The following is an 18651-nucleotide window of genomic DNA, read 5'->3' on the forward strand; positions in this document are numbered from 1 at the left end:
AGACACTGAAAGTGTATAGCATACATTCCTGTGGAAGAAGAGTGAAGACTCTGACATTGAAGTGAGAATCATGAATGCAGGACAGCCATTAAATATGAAATTGAGACCTTTCTAGTAAAGGACTCCTGATTAGTTCTTCCTGAGCACTGCAATTTGGTACATTGTAGTAGTGAGTGCCCAAGCTACACTTTCTGTTGTTCAAGATGAGGTTGACAGGCCCTCCTGTTGTTGAGTCTCTGATTACTGCTTCATGAAGGCTGATGACAACCAGGTGAAGAGAGCTCACACTTCATTGTGCCCCTGCTTTGGATATGAATGTTTGGAAGCACCCCCAATACTTTGCTGTAAGAACCATCTCTTTGCACAAAGGCTATGTCTGCAGAGCAGCACGCTAATGAAATGTTCTTAAAGTAACCAACCCAAACCTGTTCTGAAGCTTTAGAAAGTGGGTTCACACTACCTGGCTAGAAAATGTGTATACAAGTGGGATCCAACCACCCCACTTTGTTCCATTCCCAAATTCTTCTTGACCAAGAAAGGGAGTGCTCCACAGTGTGTTGAGCAGTCTTCCAAGCATTAAGGGACATCCCCTGAATCCTGCACTTTCTGATGGAAGACCAGGGAATATACCAGATGTTCCCAATCTTGTAGAAGGAGAGTCTGTCCATGAGAAGAATCCCAGAATTTTCCTGGCAAGAGAAACACTCAGATAAAGAAGGATTTCCTGACAGGGTTAAGCCAGGAGCAGCTTATATCATGAAGCGGTCCCCTCCAGTTCCTCTGTTCAGTTACCATGCAAACTGCGTTAAAAGTTTTGCATAAACAATTACTCATGTCATTCGACATATTGCACTAGGCTAAATTACTGGTACTGCCACTGGGTTAAGAGAATGGTGTGGAGATGCATACGTGAGAGCCTTGTTACCAGACTAGAAGCCTTAATCGACCCCGGAGACCAGAACTGCCCAAGAACACCATCATGAGAATATCAGTCCAGAGGCCACTCCCATTGTGCTGGCCAAATTGCTACAGAAACCTTCAGGTAAAAACACACAGCCTAGCCTGGACAAGGGACTAAAGAAGAATTGCATGTCAATAAGGGTTAAAAAGAGAGTGAACTAAATTGCACAACTCACACTTGAGGGACATTAAGCTATCTGCACCTGTGCCTCATCCTTTAATAAATCCTGGTGTATATTGGGGACTATATATGATTTGTCCGTAACCTAGGGGGAGGAGAAAGGAGAATATCAGAAAGACGCCATGCAAGAGGAAGAATAGCACCTAACAGTATATCTCAACATAGTTTTTAGTACTGTATATCTCCTACGTTAATTGTTCAGAAATGAGTACAACTGTTTGGTTGCAAAACTTTAGATTTGTTTATAAAAAAATAAGCACGGGGCTGGATGTTACATTACTGTGGCTAATGGCTGACTGTTGAAGTTTGTGCTCCTGCCCCCACATCAGCTCCCTGGGAAGCCTGTGAATGCTTGCTCTCACTAACCTGAGAGAGAAGTGAGGAAAGAGTTGTGCCTACTTTACTTTGCAAAGCCATAATAGGATGGGTCACAGGACACCAATGGCAAACCAGAACCTTCTGCCACGTGGCCCCTCAAACAGTGTCTCCTGTTTATCCATTCAGGAGTTACAGTGTTACTCCTCAGGAAATGGAGTTTATGTTGTGTCATCAGAACGCACCCGCAAAATAGATGGTTCCTAAACCAGGGAACCAACTATTCCAGATCTGCATGTACATGGAAACTGATGACAATCAATGTTGATGTTAAATTGAAAGTACCCTGCAAGACATATAATAAGACTTGTGCTCCGACTCTAACACTGAATTCCATATGAATTGAAAGAAAGCAGCCTCTCCTCATAAATTACCTTCTCCCTCTGGGATTATTCACTCAGGAAAAAGAGCTTCTATTTTATCCCAAGCTCCTATGGCTCCGTGAAAACACAAGTGTCTAGTCATCCAGAGACACTTCTAAAGAAGACCAGTCCCTCAAATCTGTGCAAATAAATGTTGTTTGTCTCTTCCATTGCAGTCTTCAGTGGCATCTAACCTGGAGTTCAGGGTATTGCAGGTTTTGGTAAAGTCGACTCCATCACTTCCACAAAAAAAGTATACACAAACTGCAAGCATAGGCAAGCAAATCTCCTACCCTGCACCATCCACCTGTGTAGCTTTTTTCATTCTTGAAAAATCGTTTACCTGCAAACTCATTGAGACTCATCCTTTGACCCCAAATTGCTCTACAAAATGCTTACCAATGGAGACATAGATGCCAGCCGGATACTGAAAATGAGATTCCTCGACAATAATAATCAGCTTACACTTGGAGGAGGTAGGCTTCTTGGAAACGGTTTTTAGACTATTCACTTGTGGGCTATTGGTGGGATGAGTTACATACTGTACAACATTTTTTAAAGTAGGATTGTATTACCGAGCACATTTTATGCTTCAAAATTGCCACTACTTTAATGTGGAAACCAGGACTGTTGGCCTACTTCTTCATCCATTAAAAATTGCAATTAGGTTTTGGGTGTGCCTAGCTAGGCAACAGTTGTCTCTGAGAGCATCTTCATTGGCTAGGAGCATCTCCTTGGTCCTGCAACAGGAGTCATTGACCTCTGGATATAATCTATTCCCAATGGAAGCATCCACTGGAGGAGGCAAACCTTTGGGAGCCTCCATACACTAAGTGCACCATGCTCAGTTGTATGTTCATGTATGGCAACCATCTTGGAGTTGCAGGTGGGTTGCAGATTGTGTAAATTGCAGGGATTTCAAACGGAGAGTGGCTAAAACTGGTGTTTTTTGTTTAGGCTCCTAGATAAACTTTTAGATGTCGCATCCTCAGAGTGCCTTGATCATGGCATGTTTCTCTCCAACAATGTTAAACATCTTGGGCTGGATGGGATAACGAGATTAGCCTAGATGCACAAGTGGGGGTAGTGGACAGAGACCCCATATACAAGTAAATGAAGCTTAGCCTAACATGCCTTGATGGTGTTATCTCTTTAGAATTGAGCCTCCCATCCTCAGATCAAAGCTCTTCAAAGCATTTAAAATGCCGGTGCCCATAAATGTTACCCTCCCACCCAGGCTGTGTGAAATCCTCCCTAGCTTCATGGGAAGAAACGGATCTGTCACAAGCCCTTGCGTCTCGTTTTCAAATGTATCCGTATAAAAAGTAATTCTTCCTTGCACCATAATGCACCAGAATCCAGGTTAAGTCACATTCGAGCCATCGAACACGTGCAGTGGCAGAATAACGACTAAATAATCCAACATGAACAACATCTTCTTTTTAGGAACGTTTTGTATACTTTTCTCTTTCACAAGTCTGTTTAGACCTGCTCTTGTTTTTTTGGCTTGTCTCCTTTTTTGTGTTTCGATCTGCGATGGACGATTTAATTTGCAGCATTAATGCCCAAATTAAGTGATGCAAAGCTCAGTCGTGGCGTCCTATGTTATTATTGAAAAAGAAGTTGTCACCCACTCCAAGGGGCATATAGGCCCCAGGAAATACGGACGCTTGGGTAAACAAAAAATCAACTGAGAAGCTTTGGAATCCATTGAACTTCACTGCTGTTCTAATAAAAACCCCTGGCAATCGGGAAATGTACAGCTGACATACCGCCTGCGTAAGCGGATACAAATCTGCCAACATGCACATCAGATTTCTTGAAAAATTAACAAAACGAGACAGATTTACAGTAGTCCCGTCTCCAAAGAAAAGCACTCAAAAGCCACATCACCCCCCAAATTGTTTCTGGGCGCGCTGTTAGACTGGGTTCCTGGATTTCGATCCCAGGTGTAGGCCTAGCCAGCCTGTGCCAAGCTCCAGTAAGATGCATTAATTGTTAATAAAAGTGATATGATGCGATGCATTTTTAATGCTACCTCGAGACAGATGCATAAAACCGAAGCACTGAGTAAACAAAAGCGGAGGGCGAGGGAGGTTCGCCTATTTGTTCAGCACCAGCAGAACCAGAGGACTGTTTGATCTGTGCTAACTATAATTAATGAATTTCTTAGTGCAAGTGATAAACCAGATATATGAGCGGGCCCTCGGGCGATCCTCGCTGCAATTCCCTATCTTTGTTTATTAATAGGTTTCTGTACATACAAAATCTGTTTCCTTGTCAAACGCCCGGCTGTCTGCTATCTTTCTCTCGGATCCCTCCTGCTCCATTCCCCGTTCTCAAGAGCGCGATTCCAGCAAATCCACAACAATAATTCAACGGAGTGTGGATGCAGGATGTTAACCCGGTAAACGCAAGGACAAATCAGTTTTAAACCCCAGACACACGTAAAACTCTTCCCTGCATATCGGAAGAGATCCCGCGCATGGTCCTAGAGTAACAAGAGGGATGTTTTTATTTTGCCCACTTTTTTGTAATGTAAAAGGTCATACTTTTTACAATTGCATTTTTTTGCAAATGATTCCGAAGAGAAACCCAGAGGAAATATTATAGTCAACAGATGGCTGATTTATTTCATCGTCATGAATATTACAGCATCTCAGGAATGAAAGGAGACCGAGCGGCTCGGAGGTTTGGCACCACGTTAGAAAGCTTATCACCTCAAGGTCACCCACCGCATGCTCGAATCCAGCTCTGCGTGGATAGTGACAGAAGGCGGTTGCTGCTACTGCCTCTGCCGTTTCTCAGTCCAGGCCTCGTATCCTTGTGCTTGATTTCAGCTGGTGGTTTTCGGTGCTGGGCACCAGCACTTAATTGTCAGTACAGGTACCTATGAAGTGGCACCCACAAAAATAAAAGCTTAGAGTCCAGCGCCGCCTCCGCTCACAGCCGGGTCCCGTGTTTTCCTGCTGCTTTCCTGCTCTACTTCATCTGGCAGGAACAGGAAGAAGGCAGCCTCCCTCCCCTACCCTAAGCCAATCACAACGCTGCAATGGCAGCGTTGTGATTTGTGAGGAAGGCGCCCAAGGGGAGCCCTTTTTCTCTATGTAGGATGCAGCCTACATAAAGAGTGCGCATGACTGATTTTGTCAGCCTCATAGGACCGACCAAACAGTCGGAGCCGACAGCATTGGGCAAGCCACTCCTCCCCGATCCGCCCACCTGCCCACCCCCAACCAGGGATACTCTCTTTCTTTCTCGCAGTGTGAGAAGCAGAAACATAAAATGGTTTTTAAAAAAAACGTTTTATGTTTCTGGTTCTCGCACTGCGAGAAATCAGTGGGGCAACACTCCTCCGTCCTAATGGAGGAGCCTCCCCTGTACCTATGACAGTCTGCCACATGGCCGTGCTGTATTTTGAACTCAGAGATGAGTGCAACAACTGTTGTTTATTATTTCAATATACATTAAGAATGACTAATACCTGCTGATAAAGCCTTTCTTTTTACTTTGGAGTTTTGAAACTGTCAGAATTGTCACACTTGTAGGAGTGTGACTTATTACTTATTAGTTATGCTGTTACTGTGATTGACAGCTGCAATGGGCAGTTGAAGTGGCCTGCTGGCCAGGGCTTGGCACTTGTATTTTTTAACAAATGAACCTGGCCTTCTCAGCAGGATCACACACCAAAAGCTTTTGCCTTCACTCCCCCTTTTTTGCATTGTTTGTTTTTGTTGATTTTAAGGGTCTCTGCACTTTACCACAGTTAACCAGTGCTAAAGTGCTTGTGCTTGTGCTAAAGTGCATGTGCTTGGCTGGTGAACCGCCGTGCTGATCGGAGACCCCGCAGAGTGACTGGGCGACCCGTGGCATATTGCTGTGAAGTTTCGATCCTGGGATATTTGTAACCCAGACTGAGCGACCTGTGAGAGTGCTCCATACAGGTGTTATTTCGCCATTCAGAAGAATTTCTCCATCTTTTGAGATCTCTCGAAGGGTTCTGCCTGATTGGATCATCATTAGTTCTATTATCACCCTGTCCTGAGGAGGCCAAGATTTGTTGGAAGGCCGAAACGCGACCGTGTCAACACTTTCCATAAAGAGGAGTCTGATCTAATCTTGAAAGCAAAGTGGAATTATATCCATTGACACATTCCTTACATTTAGGTTCTATATCTCCCTATTTGAACGGACTGTGTCTGACTACCTTAGAGAGTACTTCCTAGAACAAATAGGAGGACACTTTTGCTTTAATCATTTTTTCTGGGTGAAGAAGGACTTCTTTTGTGATTACGTGTTTCTTGTACAAATTTGGTGCATTTTGTTTTTCTTTGCTGTATATATCTGCGTACATATGTATGTATATTTGTGTATAATGTAAATTTGAAATTCCACAGAAATGAATGGATAATGATGTTATGTTATGTTATGTTATGTTATTTATTCTTTTGTATAGCGCTCGGCTACTCAAAAAGAGTGTCCCGGCGCTTTATTGGAAAAAGAAAACTGCGACAGAATAACATAACACCGATAAAAGAAAGAACAGAGTGCCAAACAAAAACTCACAAACAAAACAGGCTACTGAGTAAACAACCAAGTTTTAAGGCCTTTTCTAAAGGCCAACAGGCTAGTAGCTCCCTGCAGAGCAAGCGGCAAAGAGTTCCACAACTGTGGTGCCAGCAATCCAAAAGAGCGGCCTCCGAGGCGCGCTCTCTTTACACGCGGAACAACTGCCAAGTACAGGGATTCCGACCTCAGAGACCTGGTCGGTTGATAAAAGACCAGTCTCTTTTGAAGGTACTTTGCTCCCCCCTCGTGGAGAGCTTTATAGGCCAGAGTCAGAGCCTTAAAGGCGATCCGTTTCCGGATGGGGAGCCAGTGCAAGGTTTTCAACAGGCCCGAAGCACTGGAGCGTCTATTTAGACCATAGATTGCCCTTGCAGCGGCGTTCTGCACCACTTGAAGCCGCTGCAGCAAATACTCTGGGAGGCCCAGGTAGAGAATGTTGGAATAATCCAACCTGGACCCAATCAGAGCCTGCACTGTCAGTTTCCTGTGCTCCTCGGACAGCAGGGGAAGAAACCTCCGCAGCATCCTAAGGATGCCGAAGCAAGTGCCCGACACCCCCAGGATCTGGGATTTCAAAGTTAGCCTATTATCCATCTTGACCCCCAGATTCTTGGCAACCTGGGAAGAGCAAGACGGAGGGAACATATTCATCGGCCACCAGGCCTGCCAGTCTGGCTCTGTGTCACACCCAAAGAAAAGTACCTCGGACTTATCGGAATTGCACTTGAGGCTGTTCAGATGGAACCATTGAAAAACAGCCCCAAGGCAATCCCGGATACTCTCCCCATCAAAGTCACCTCCTCTCTTACATGAGAAGAGGAGCTGGGTGTCGTCAGCGTAGGATACGATCTGGGCGCCATGCAACTCCACCAACGCCGCCAACGGGGTCATAATGATGTTAAACAGGGTCGGGCTCAAGATAGAGCCCTGTGGGACCCCGACTCCCAGAGGCGGCATCACGGCGGAGTCAGGCGGAGCCCAGATCGTTTGCCGGCGGCCGGCTAGAAAGGAAGAAAACCAGTCGAACACCGTAACCCGTAGACCTATCTCAAAGAGACTTGCGAGAAGACCATCATGGGGAACGGTGTCGAACGCCGCCGACAAGTCTAACATCACCAGCATGGCTTTGCCCCCAGAGTCCAGAACCCCTTTAATGGTTTCTGTGACCTCAAGGAGCGCAGTCTCTGTGCTTAGATGGGGACAAAAACCCGATTGGGTGGCATGCAGGATCTCGTTGGTTTCAAGAAAATTGGAAAGCACACCCTGAACGTGTTTTTCCACAATCTTCGTGAGAGCCGGCAGCAGAGAGATGGGCCTATAATTAACCGGGGCCTTCGGATCTAGGCCTGGTTTTTTGAGCAAAGGAATCACCATCGCCTGTTTCCAGGCTTGTGGGACCACTCCCTGACTCAGCGAGAGATTTAACAGCGGGTTAGCCAGTGGATTGATCACCTCCGCAACTTTCGCTAGAAATTTAGCAGGGCATGGGTCGAGGGGTGAACCCGATTTTAAATTGCCCATTAGAGCTAAAGAGTCAGGAGCAGAGATCGGTGGAAACACGCTCAGCGTCACACCTGGCCAGGTCTGCGGCGATATGGTGGTCTCAGGTTCAGTCTGGACCATGGGCCCTGGTGAAGGGAATGAATCCTGAATGCGTTGGATCTTGCTCGTAAAGAAATCAGCAAGGTCCGTAGCCCAGGTACCTGATGGCTTTTCATCCGAGGTGTTAGACCATGGGGAAGTGAATTCTCTCACAATGGAGAAAATCTCCTTGCAGGAGTTAGAAGCAGCTTCTATTCTCCTGGCTGGATATGCTTTTTTTCCAGGCGAATGTCCCGGTAATAGGCCTTAACCACCGCCTTGTAGGTCAGCTTGGCAACAGTATCATATTGTGCCCGCCAGGCTCTTTCGGCTACCTTGCACTGCTGCCGCGTAGCCGACAGTGCAGCGGTGAACCAAGGCGCAGAGACCCGTTTCGGTGTCAGGCGAGATGTCGATTCCTTGTGATTACGATAAATACAAAATGTAATCACGTCTTCAAATAGTCATGATGGTATCTTTATCTACAATATAGCGGACGAGTGGACAAGTGTCCCTAATATAGGAGAATTAACAGTCTCCTGTTGGATGTATGACATCACAACGCATGCTTTTACATTGCATGCTTTTACATCGCAAGTTTTACAACGCATGCCTTTACAACGCATAGTGTTGAGGGGTGCTGGATAGTGAATAGTTTAATTTACTATTCCAACTCCAGTCCCCGTGGATAGTAGGGAAGGTGTTGGATAGTATATTAAATCTATTCTCTATCCTAGAGCGCCCCCCAGCGCAATGCGTTGAAATGGTTTGCGTTGTAAAAGTTGCGATGTAAAAGCACTGCGTGGTGAAAGTTGCGTTGTAAAGTATATTTCCCGTCTCCTGTTATTTAACTATTTAGATATCTATTCCTCCTTTTCCATTTTTCCAGTTTGCTTGTGCCTGTTTCCTAAACATGTTAAAATTGGCCTACACCTGATTGGAACATATAATGCACTTATTATTCCCTAGTATTTACTACTACATGTACCCAAGGCCTGTAAATTAAAGCTACTAATGGGCCTGCAACACTCCTTGTACCAGCCACTAAAGTAGCACTTTAAAAAATAGTTTCAGGCTAGCCAATGCAGTCTGTAGTGCAGTTTTTTAATTGCCATTTTGACCTGGCGAAATAAAACTTTTGCCTGTTGTAAACCTACCTTTTTATTTCATATAAATCACCCCTGAGGTAGACCCTAAAGGCCCACAGGGCAGAGTGCACAGTCTTTAAAAAAGTAGGATCTTTGGGTTTAAGTTGTAGATGTCCTAGTAGTGAACAATTGCTAAAGCATTTTTTCATTACTGTAAGGCCTATCTCTCCCATTGACTAACACTGGGTTACCCTATTATAGTTATTAAATGCTAACATTTGATTAGGAGTAGATAGAGCTATAATGTTTGGACTCAAAAGAATTGTAATTTAAAATCCTCTTGGATAGTAAAGTTGAAATGTAAGTCTAAATTCTGAAAATTCAAGTTTTAGAAAGTTAGCGTTTAATTTGTGACTTTTGCCAGTATCAGAGGTCACATCACTATGAATGGCTCTACTGAACACTCAAGCCACACTCATAAATCATACAAGCATACACAAACCCAATTGTACAAGCAGTTAATATAACATGATAAATATTAACCTTCTTAATCAGGAGTGGACCCTTGCATATATTCCACTTAATGATCAGTGCAATGAAAATAACAGTTGAAACAGTGAAAAAAGATAGGGGGAGAGCCAGAAAGAAATGTAAAGCTCGGCAGTAAAGTTGACAAATGCTAAGAACCAGCGGCGGACCACAATAGCAGCACCTCTCTACTTAGTTCCTTTAGTAACTGTTATAACTGATGGTTGGAGCTGGTGTGCACAAACCACTCCTGCACCTGCCACTGCACTGTGCAAACTGCCAAGCAGATTTCAACAATGTAGAAATCTGGAGCGGTGCACTCCTAAATTCGGAGTGCACCGCTCCGGATTTGTACACAGGTGTAAAGTTGCCACACATGCGTCAGTCATAAATATACAGTAAAAATAACAACAGAGGCTAGAAAGTTGAAAAATGGGAGTGAGAGAGAGCCTGTTTAAAGAAAAAGTGTTAAAAGAAAGGTGCAAGGTGAGAAGAACGCTATGAAACCAAAAAAGTAACCTACAGGGGCAAGTAAATATTTTACAAGAAAAAGACAGAAGAAAAGAAAGTAGCCCTGTAAACCGTCGTACAGCAATTGAATTGGTTATGCACAGGATCTTCATATCTAACTTAAATAGCATTGAGTGTCTAATTCTATAAATAATTGGAGTTGTGTGTAGTTTTTGGTATCAGAGTAGCCCCATTATAGTAAGCAGACATCTTTTGGTTGCCAGCAGTAGAGTGTACCGCTATTCTGCAAGGTAAAATGGCTGCAGATAACCGCTAAACAGGTACTGATCTGTAAGTCAGAAATACGAATCCCATCAAACTACTCACCGGCTACAGCTCTGGGGACATTGCATCGGGCTGCTGAATCTGTTTGAAACTTTCTGCTTGGTGGTTCCCGGTCGCGGCACCCGCTCATCGGTTCAGTTGCTGGACCCGCCCACACCGCCCACACCGCTGCGGGACTGCGAGGCGGTGCTTGACACACCTGAAGCCTCTTCCCGCAGCGGCAACTCTCCCCTGCCTGGCTCAGCGATAACTGTTCGCAGCACCCGCTTCGCTGGTGCTACTCATCGGCTACAGCTCTGGGGACATTGCATCGGGCTGCTGAATCTGTTTGAAACTTTCTGCTTGGTGGTTCCCGGTCGCGGCACCCGCTCATCGGTTCAGTTGCCGGACCCGCCCACACCGCTGCAGGACTGCGAGGCAGTGCTTGACACACCTGAAGCCTCTTCCCGCAGCGGCAACACCCCCCTGCCTGGCTCAGCGATAACTGTTTGCAGCACCCGCTTCGCGGGTGCTACTCACCGGCTAGAGCTCTGGGGACATTGCATCGGGCTGCTGAATCTGTTTGAAGCTTTCTGCTTGGTGGTTCCCGGTCGCGGCACCCCCTCATCGGTTCAGTTGCCGGACCCGCCCACACCGCTGCGGGACTGCGAGGCAGTGCTTGACACACCTGAAGCCTCTTCCCACAGAGGCAACACCCCCTTGCCTGGGAGGATTTAAAGCAGGCTACCAATTCCGCGCAGCGGGACATGCGCGGGACTAAGCGCGGGGCGAAGCCCAGGCAAAGGGTGGGCCCTCTGAGGCCCTCAGAGACCGAGAGAGGCCGGGCAGGGCCCACTCATTTTAAAATTTTGTTGTGTATGTACTCTGTATTGTGATGGCTCAGAGTCCGGGGAAATTGTTGCTTGAGAAGGCTGGGTGTACTGTTAACGGTCCTTTAGATAATTATTTTATAAAAGCTCCCGTTGACCAAGATAAAGAGAAAACTCTGGCAGTTCGTAGAGCTAAGCGTCATCGCTCTATTGAAAGTATAAAGAACAAAGCCCTTGTCGTTTCTCCACCCAAAGACCTTATGATTACTTCTGAGGGTATTTCATCCACTGAAGATCCTTTATGTTTGGAAAGTTTTCCAATGTTGCTATGTGACTCCACTCCAACTACTCTGGGTCAAACTGGTCAAACTGCAATACATATTTCACCGTCTAGATCGGTAATGCCTGATGTTAACTTGCCTACTCGGCCTTCGACACGACCAAAGCAAGTTTTAAGCAAGCAGAGGAAAGTTGTGCAGGCTAAGAGTCATGGGCCACCGCCTGCAAAAAAAAGATGTAAGGGGGGGGGGGGGGCTTTGCAAAAGCCAAAGGTTAGTCATTCGGATTTTGGAAAATCTTCTAAAGATACTAATAACATTGCCAAAAACCCCGGTGTTCAACAATCTAACAGGGTAACCCCGATTACCATGCCACCTTCTCCTACAGTTGTTCAATTAGAGAATACTATTGTTCCACCAGATCCACCGGTTGATACTCTTCAAATGGATATTTCTACTGTTGCTTTACTTGATAATATGGAACATTTAATTAGGTCCTTCATCCTACCTATTATTGAGAGACTAAGGAGGGTGGAGAAAAAACTTGAAGCTATTGAGGCGGCAGTTAACAATCACCAGGGTCCACCTAAGGTTGTGGGGAGTGGGGTTTTGGAACCACCAGTCATGGTGCCTACATGTTCTCTTAGTGTTCCAAAAGGTACTGATCAACTGACCAGACCAACTTTTTCTAACAATCAAATGGCTCCTCCCCAGAAACAGACCACTTGTTCAGTCCTTACATCAGTAGGCACAGCGGCGACGGGATCTGCAAAACCTCTAATGGGGGTTTCCCAACAACCGAAAGGAGGTTCAACTAGATACACTAGGCCACCATCTCGTAGAATCCCCCAAGTAGAACTGCCCCCAGAAGCCGCCCCGCATGTGGTTGTTTTGATGGGGGTCCCTAGCTTACCAACAAATAAGAGGGAGGGGTATTTCCAACCCAAAAATAAGATCATGCACTGGTTAGCCCAATATAGACCACTATCACATGACATCGATGGTGATATTGTGCATGTTAGAAGACTCCCCTGGTTGGGTAGCAGGGTCAAGGATATAGATGGTGATCTAGTTGTTAATAATTTTCGAGACCCCCGAGCCGTTACCTATATTCTGAATTGGCCCCAGGGTGGAGGTGGTAATTCTATTATACCGCGCCCCCTGACTTATTTTTATCCTAGGTCCCTGGTTTTTCCTCCTAACCACATTGGTGTTCAGTTACCCAACCAGATTGTTCCTCCTTTATTATCCCTTAATTCTGGGTTCTCGCTAGAACCTCCACAGTATCATCCAGTTGCTGACCCCTTTGGGTGGAACAAGGTACCTCCTAGGTCTTTTAGAAATCCGAATAGGAGGATGGAACATTTGAGACCTTTTACACCCTTGGAAACAGCAAACAGGTACGATATCTTCTCTGGTCTGGACAATTGCGATTGAAGACCACAGAATGACCAACGATTAGTTGGTTATACCAATCTAATAGAGGTAACTGTGGGCTGTTGTAAAACGGGACAAAAAATATTACATCCATTGCTGGAGAGCACAGGTGCCATTTACCCCAACCCTCTAGTATCTGTTATACATAATGAAGACTGTGATACAATATCGAACCCTACTATTGCTGAAGAGCAAATGATCCAAGACTTGATACCATCTAGGTTAAATCAAAGGGGAGATGTTACTGAAGCTGGAGGTGTTTTGAAATCAGGGCAGGTGACTAGTGACCAAGTCTCTTCTGTTGCAGGGTCTACATTAGGGGCTTGTAATACTGTGGTTTCCAATCGGGGGGCATCACCAGTAGGGGAAAAATCAGTATCAGGGGGGATAAGATCAACCACAATACAAAAAATAACCTTAATATCATGGAATATAGCTGGTCTGACCAAAAATCTCTCTGATCCTGATTGTTCCAGCTACATAGATTCTTGTGACTTTTGTCTGCTCCAAGAAACTTGGTCCCTTGAAATGCACATAGGATGGGATACAGGACTTATAATATTGCGGCAATCCCATCAGTCAGGGGTAGACCATCGGGGGGCTTACGATTTGGATCAGTGTGTCCCTAGAGGTAAAAATTACACAAATAATCACAGACTCTGCTGATATACTGTGTCTCTTAGTGAAGCTGAAGGACGGAAAGCGTATTGTACTGTGCAATGTTTATAATCGCCCTTGTGGGTTATCAAAGGAATCTTAAATTTTCGACCAACTGGACAGACTCCTTACTGACCATGTAGAGGTTCCTACTGGTGTAATAGTATGTGGTGATTTTAATTGTAACTTTGAACCGATTATAGGGTTTGGAGATGTTTTTTCAGATGAGGATACAGCCAATAATATTCCCCTTTATCATATACAGAGGGTGTGAGCTGTACGACCTTAGCTACCCAGATAATGAGACTGGTATCAGTACATGGTCTGAGGGCTTGTAACGGTCGTTTTCCATCTGACTCCCCGAAAGCACCAACCTTTGTTAAAAACAATTATCAAAGTCGGATTGATTACATTTTGGTCTCTTTTGATATCTGGAATCTATTGTTAGATTTTGTAATTGACCATAGATATGAAAGTGACCATCGCCCACTGCGCTTGTCAATGGACTATAGTTTAGTCCCTAGCTCTAGGATTTCGACACAAAATACTATGGATAATCCAACTAATACTGGCCCTTTAATAAGTAATAACAGGAGATCCCTTAAATGGGCTAGTTTATTAAGCAACAAGGAGGCATTATCCAATATCTACTCACTTTTTGCGGATATTTTTGATAAACATCTATTTCAACCAGTAGAGGGTGAGGTTTTTATTAACTTGCATAATGAATTTTTTAGTGCCTTGGTACCACTTGTGACGAAAATGCCGCATAAAAAAAGGTTGAACAAAATTAGTTCCACTGGTACCAAACAATGGTATAATAAAGAATTTCGTAATTGCAAGAGCAAACTCCTAGAGGCAATAAAGAGTAATACAACACACGTTATTAGGTCCCTAAGGCAAGAATATAGGAGAGTGCAGAGAATGGCTAGAATTGAATGGGATGAGGAATGTTGGGAGAAGATGCTTATAGCTGTTAAACTTAAGGATAATGTGGGTTTCTGGCAATTAGTTGCTAATGAGAATACTGGAGGAAGGTCACCGGATGACGTGTTTATTAATGAGCAAACTTGGGTTGATCATTTCACCCACTTGTATAAAGCTCCTGATAGTGATGAACCAGATGTTGTAAAGAGCCCATGGCTGGAGTCATCAACTAATATTGTAGAGTTTAGTCTTGAGGAAACCGAGTTAGCATTAATTGTGGTAAAAAATGGTAAAGCCCCAGGTTTAGATAAAATACCTGGTGACTTATACAAACATGAGACCAGTATCTGGGCGGCATATATAAATAAGCTTTTTATTATAATATTTGCCGGTGGGAAGTTACCACACAGTTGGCGGGGAGCAGAAATTATAATCGTTTTTAAAAAGGCGGATCGACATGATCCTTCCAACTATCGTCCCATTTGTCTTTTGGACATCTTACAAAAAATGTTTTCAAGGCATCTTGTAAATCGAATGTAAACATGGATTGATGAGAATGAGATTCTTACTAAGTTTCAAGCAGGCTTTAGACAGAACATAAGTACAATAAATCAGGTTTTCAGGTTTTGTTGCATTTGTTGGGAATATGTCTTTTTGTTAAAAGGACATATTTATGTAGCTTTTGTTGATCTTAGGGCAGCTTTTGATTTAGTCTTGCGGGATCGTTTATGGGATTGTTTGTTTGCATTGGGATTACCAACCTGTATACTCCAGCAGATAGTAAGATTACATGAAAATAATTTTTCTAGAGTGCGTTGGTGCCCGAAAGGGGAACTAACTGAACCCATACCTATTAGACGTGGGGTCCGCCAAGGATGTGGGTTGGCTCCTACACTTTTTTCTTTATTTGTCAATGACATCCCAGAAATTTTAGATAGGTGTAGTAATGACTCCCCAAAGCTGAATGGTGTGAGGGTTCCATCCCTTTTATTTGCGGACGATACAATCCTGATCTCACAAACGTCCATGGGCCTTCAAACCCTTTTGAACACTTTTAAAACATACTGTGACTCAAAAGGTCTTGAAATAAATGCGAAAAAACCAAATGTATGTCTATAAATCCACATAAAACTTTTAATGGGCAATTCTTTTTAAATAATCAAAGACTTGAACTGGTCAAAATTTTTTCGTATTTGGGTGTTTCCCTAGATTCAAAAACCTCATGGAGTACACAAATTGAAAAGAGTAAAACTATATATAACCAGAGCTCTTTACCAATTATAAAGCGCCATGGGGCAAGTTTAAGTAAGTCCATTTCACAAGCGCTAGAAGTTTACAAATTTAAGGCTCAATCTGGTGCTTTATATGGAGCAGAAATCTGGGGCATAAAAGCATGTAACATCTTTACGACTTGTGAAAATAACTTTTTTAGAAGGCTATTGAAACTGCCCAAACGTACTCCACTTGTACCAATGTTTTTGGATTTAAACATGAAAAGAACGGATCATATTGCACTACTTAGGCCACTGTTGTTTTGGGTCAGACTCTGGAGTACTCCCGAACTCACAGACTATAGACAAGGTATCATAGAAGTCAAGAGTCTGGATGCTCATAATACAAACCCCTGGCTTAAACATGTTAACAATTGGTTCCATCGAATAGGCCTTGCTCATTACTGGGATGATCCATCTTGTCTGACACAAAGATGTAAGATCCAGGTTAAGAATCAATTTTGGTTCTACATAATACATAATTACCAAAATAACCATCCATGTGGATCCACTACACGCAGTATTCTTGATTTTAAGGACATTCCACTATTTGAGGAATTTTTAAATGAGATACAACCAGCCCTAGCAAAAAGCCTGTACTTAAAATTTAGATATGGTATATTAAAAACAAAAGTAGTACTAGCGAAATGGGATAAGAACCTAGGGCAACCAAAAAGTACTAACTGTACATGTTGTGAACTAAATTTAAGAGAAGATGATATTCACATATTGTTTTTTTGTACTGCCTATGACCAAGCTAGGAAAAGATGGATCAAACCCTTGTGTAAAGCCTTAGGTATTCGATCATACCAGGAAGTATATAGGATTGTTAAAACTGACACTAGACGCCTTCTAGTGTTTTGCGTTAGCAGATTCCTATTGAATGTTGGGTATACACGGAAAAACATGGCTCTTGATCTATAGATAGCATACATGTGTATATTAGATGCAGGCTAGGTTGCCATGAGATATGCTGGAGATGAAAACTGCAAATATACTCGATTTTATTTATTATGCCTATTTTAACAGGGATTACTTTTTATGTTCTAATTGTTGGAATGTATAACTTCTGCTTCCTATTGGTATGTGCATTTACTGTGTATAATGTATTGTGTTATAATGTATCTTTTATGGCCAAAAAGAGCCGAAATAAAGATTACATGAAATGAAATGAAATGAATCCCAGCAAAGACTGCTAAATTGGTCATTTAGATCAGTTAACATGTGGGTGGTACATTGAAGTACAACATGAAATAGGTATATTTACCAATATACTGTTTGATAATCAATAAATCAATATCAGGTACAATAAAGTACAGTGATTCACATTGAATCACACAATTTGGTATAGTGGGAAACTTGAGCCCCAATATTTTCAGGTTACATACAGTGCAGTTCAGCCAATAGATGAACATAGCCTTTGATTTTGCTTTTCCCAGCACAGAACAATGCTCCTTATTCAATTATTTAATGACTCAAAGAAGTACACTATGTTATGTAAACACAAATGTCGCATGATAATTTAAGCTACTGCAATGTATGTATGTTTTTCTTGGGAAATAGATATGGGGAACAAAAAGTGAGAGGCTACTTTATATTACAAACACTATTTTCTCTCTTATCAAACTAGAAAGATGGAGTGCGTCAGCACCTCAATGTTTGCAAACGAACAGGTTAGCCAAACAATGTGGACTCTAACTTCTCACAGAGGTTGCTTACATATATAAGTTCCTCTGTTAAAACATCTAAACTGCATCTCAGATTGGCTGCAGACACACGCAGAAGGAAGACCCGTTTTTAGTTTTCAAGTTCTCAGCTGTCCTTTGTCTCACGGTTTTAGTGAGGGAGAAGGGTAGTCTCCAGATTTTTTGGCTCGCCTCTCTTTTGGCTCACCAGTTGCTTGGGGGATGAGGGCCCTAAGCCAGAGACAGACATTTGATCAATGCACGGCTCAAGCTTTGCATGGCTTGCCCAAAACTAACATCCAGTGTTGCATGTAGAGGCTGGGTGGCGCTGGGCGCCAAAGTACTTTGAGATTGTATTGTATTGTATTTTGACTTATATAGCGCTTACTACCCCTGAAGAGGCGTCAAAGTGCTTTTTCGGCGAGTAGCACGCTACTCCGGAACCCATAAAGGATTAGTGTTGAATTAGTATAGTAAAATATGAAAGTAATTTGAGTGGTAGATAGGTTAGTCAGTTATTTGGATTGTGAAGAATAGCAGAGGGATAGGAGAGGGAAAAATGTTTGCATTTATATAGCGCTTGTTACCACTGATGGGTGTTGAAGAGCTTTTTTGGCGAGTTGCATGCTACTCCGGAACCCATAATGGATTAGTGGTGAATTAGTATAGTGAAATATGAAAGTACTTTGAGTGGTGGGTATTAGTCGGTTATTTGGAGTGCGAAGGATATCTGAGGGATAAAAGAGGGGAAAAAAGGTTTGTATTTATATAGTGCTTGCTACCCCTGATGGGGTGTTGAAACACTTTTTTGGCGAGTAGCACGCTACTCCGGAACCCATAAGGATTAGTGGTGAATTAGTATAGTGAAATACGAAAGTAATTTTAGTGGTGGCTATTAATCAGCTATTTGGATTGAGAAGGATAGCGGAGGGATAGAAGAGGCAAAAAAGGTTTGGTTATATGAGATGGCTTTCAGAGCACCAATGCTGCTATTTCCGGTTGCCTATGTGCACAGCAGCAGCTATTAGTCATCAGTCTACAAACAGCAACACACACAAATGAACATAAGGACATAGGACCTCTCAGGAATACAACATCTTTGCCTTTGTGTCGATTAAAATGAGTTACAATGAAGGGTAGGTGTGTGG

Source organism: Lissotriton vulgaris, chromosome 2_1 (assembly GCF_964263255.1).
Source record: "Lissotriton vulgaris chromosome 2_1, aLisVul1.2, whole genome shotgun sequence".
Taxonomy (NCBI): domain Eukaryota; kingdom Metazoa; phylum Chordata; class Amphibia; order Caudata; family Salamandridae; genus Lissotriton; species Lissotriton vulgaris.